The sequence below is a fragment of the Octopus bimaculoides genome, chromosome 26 (genome assembly GCF_046866305.1).
Source record: "Octopus bimaculoides isolate indiv1 chromosome 26, ASM4686630v1, whole genome shotgun sequence".
NCBI lineage: Eukaryota > Metazoa > Mollusca > Cephalopoda > Octopoda > Octopodidae > Octopus > Octopus bimaculoides.
In genome coordinates this window covers 28530147-28534288 of record NC_142953.1, presented here as the reverse complement: position 1 = coordinate 28534288, position 4142 = coordinate 28530147, and the positions used below count along the sequence as shown (strand labels likewise).

The 4142-nt window shown below is 32.0% G+C and overlaps 1 non-coding gene across 1 annotated transcript; it reads left to right on the top strand.

Moving 5' to 3' along the window:
* Nucleotides 1-550: 550 nt before the first annotated feature.
* On the top strand, nt 551-624 carry Trnai-aau (transfer RNA isoleucine (anticodon AAU)). Its single transcript has one exon. It is a non-coding gene; the product is annotated as a tRNA-Ile (tRNA).
* The last annotated feature ends 3518 nt before the right edge of the window (nt 625-4142 follow it).

Below are 4142 nucleotides of genomic sequence, written 5' to 3'. Positions count from 1 at the left end.
GATGGATTTCTGAAGGTATAGTGAGGAAGGAATTAATAGGATAATTATGGCGGACACAATTAGTGGAAAACAGAATGTGGAGGAGACGAAGGAGAAGCAAATGAGACGTGGTGTAGAAGGAGGTCGCAATAGCGAAGAAGATGAAAAAGACGGCAAGAAAGAGGAAGACGAGAAAGAAGGGAAATAGAAAGAAGTAGTGAAGAAAACGTACCAGATGGGACAATGTAATTCCCCTGTGCATACGTATACACACAGACACATACAGCGAAAGCCGCTTATTATAATCATTTTGTGATGGGTCCATAATTCTAAAGACTAGCGGATTCTAAGCTCTGTATTGGAAATGAGTTAATCATCCGGTTATCGTTATCAAAATGCCTTCCTCCTAAAGTGATTATAGTAAGCGGTTTCCATAGTCTACATGCAAATGTGTGACTGAATGTGTGCGCGAATATGTTTCTGTGGATGCAGTCACGGATGGACTTGGAACCGCAGTTTTATATGTGTTTATCTGGTTATCTAACATATCGACAACGTTCACACACGAGATGGCCGGTTAGCTCAGTTGGTTAGAGCGTCGTGCTAATAACGCGAATGTCGTGGGTTCGAGCCCCATACTGGCCAATCAATTTTTTTTTCTTCTTTTCTATTACATTTGTAGATGGAAAGTTCGCTCTGCAACCACGCGGTTTCAGGTTCAGTCCCACGGCAAGGCACATTTGACAAGTTTCTTCGTTTATAAACCCGACCCGATTAGTGTTTTAAACGAGAACTTGTGGAAGCCCGTCTCACCTAGAGTTTGCTTTTTCCTAAACACTGTTGGATGCTGAAACTGCTAAATTTCTTCTTACCTAGCAGCCCAGACTACATTGGCGAGAAGAATGACATTTCCTTTAAAAGAAAAAAAAAAAGAAGCAACCTACGGAACGAAGTTAACGAAACAACACAATTGAGTTCGAACCCGAGACAACGATCATCACCAGCTAACTATCTCTACAGCCTTCAAATACCACGAAATACAATGCGTTTCTGTGTAACATTTATAAACTTAACAATAAACTATTATAATAGTTACATAACATAATACAAGTTTAGCGTTTTAAACAGAATGTTTCTAGGTGTGATATTAAATCAACTGATTAATTCACCTGTAATGGGAGGAGCTAAACTTTAGACAACACGCCTTGTTATTCTTAAATATCCCGCCTGAACTCACACGTAAATACGCTATTGCGATTACATATATGGGTGTATATATATATATATATATATATATATATATATATATATATATATACAAATACATATAAACATAAATATATATGTGTATATATATGTGTATATATATATATAAAAGTATATATATATATATATATATATATATATATATATATACACACATATGTTATGTGTGTATGAATATATACATGTATATATACATATACATACATACATACATATATATATATATATATATATATATATATATATATATATATATATATATATATATATATATATCTATGTCGATAGATATAGTTATACACGCATTCACACACAAACATAGATGTATGATGTGTGTGGTTGTGTGTGTGTGTGTGTGTGTGTGTGTGTGTGTGTGTGTGTGTGTGTGTGATAATAATGAGACCCGTGATGATAATGCATATGATGATGATGGTGATTGCTATGCTGAACCCAATGGAATTTGTGTTAATATAACTTCAATTTATCGCACCCTAGTTTAGTTAAGAATTGAAATATATCAACAATTAACCGACATTTGCATTAGTCACACATTGACACGTTCACACACACACACACAGACGCACACACATACACATGCACACACAGAGAGATCGCACGCAAACTCACATACACACAGACACACATACACACATACATATACATGTACGCGCATATATACACTTATATATATATATATATATATATATAGACATCGATACACATATATATGGATATATATATATATATATATATATATATATATATATATATATATATATATATATATATATATATATATATATATATATATATATATATATGTATAAATATATATATAAATAAATATATACACATAAATACGTAGTGTCATATTTGTTTCGAGAACAATGAACACTCATATATGCACACAGAGATATAGGTGTATATGTGTCTGTGTATATAGCCATGAATATATACATGTGTATCTATCTATATGCGTTTGTGTGTGTGTATGTGTATACATATATATGTATGTGTATTTAGATATATGTGCATACATACATAGATATGTACATGTATAGATTACATAAATATATATATATGTATATACACATACTTATATAATATATATTTATATATACATACATACATATATATATATATATATATATATATATATATATATATATATATATATATATATATATATATATATACATATACATATATATATATATATATATATATATATATATATATATATATATATATATATATATATATATATATATATGTACATATATGCATTAGAGTGTACATAAGTTTGTGTGAGATATACAGATGTAGAATTTACAAGATACAAGAATCTATGGATGATATATACCCACACATATACGTACACACACGCACGCACATATGTATATTTATATACATGCACCCTGCATACATACATATATATATATATATATATATATATATATATATATATATATTTATACATATATATGCGTCTATTTACTCTTTAGCGTTTCCATATGTTCCATTAATTCCCCGTTGTCCCTCGAGATGAGAAATGTGAAACTCGGAGTAATTATTTACTCCTGCGTACTCCCTTCCCCCCTTCACATATGCGCGTGCACACATATACACATACACACATATACATATCCATACGTATATGTATATATGTATGTATGTATATATGCATATTATATATATTTATATATGTATGCATATGTATGTATGTTTGTATGTATGTGTGTTTAAATATATATATGTGTGTGTGCGTATTTATATATATATATATATATATATATATAAAGTCGATTCAAATATGAACAAACAAGAAAAAAACATGAAAAAACAACAACGCGAGAACGTGGAATAAGTACAGTGTTATTGGACGCTCAGGAACGGAAAGAAAAGAAAGAGGATTTAACGTTTCGAACGGAGCTCTTCGTCAGAAATATAGGAAAAGTCCAAAGAAGGGAAGACAGAGAAAAAAAATCGCCAACGATGCACACACGGTCACACGCACACGCACTCACATATATATACACAAGAGTTCAATAACCCACTCACTGGATCTAGCGAACATACGCATCTAAATATCACCAAAGGAGATGTAAACTGCAAGGAAAAGCATGAAATACGGCCAAATTGTAACAGTATAGATGCTTATGAAATGGCTAACACATTAACGACGTCGGTAAATGAATTCAGAACTGCCATATACACAAATAAATATGATAAAGGTTCATGCGGAGAAAAATCAAAATGTCCATTCATGAATCTCTCTTTGAGTACAAATCTTTTATATAAATGCACTGTGCGCACAAGGGGTGGGCCGTATGTTTAAATTGAGCAGACGGCAGATTCATTTAAGAATCGTTATCGCAACCATGTTGTCAGCATTAATAGAATCAAAATGAGACATTCAGCATCTTTGGCTGATTTTGTGTGCCGACTGAAGGAAGATAAAATTAATTTGCAAGGCATGCAAAACCATACAATATCATTTCCAGGCGATGCCGAGTCTGCTTTGAGGAATCCCTGTCTATTCTGTGGACCAATGAGAATATCATTAACAGAATTTCTGAAAGACTCTCAACATGCCTACACGCAAATAAATGTACTTTCACACCATCCAGTGGGAATGAATTTGAGTAATTAACATAATTTACTTTAAGGTATGGATTAGTTAAGTTTACCTTTAACCTCCCCATTCTTATAAACACCATGTAGCTATTTAACTCGCTTTTTGATCGAGAGTGCACGAAACCACACGTATGCTTACATTTTCGCGGATGCTTGTATGAGTATACGCGCCACACAGCCTGCGCCATATCTGTTAACAGTTATTTTTAGTACTTTCCTCGCTGTATTGCGTGTTTGTTCTTTATTGTTTTTTTCTTTTT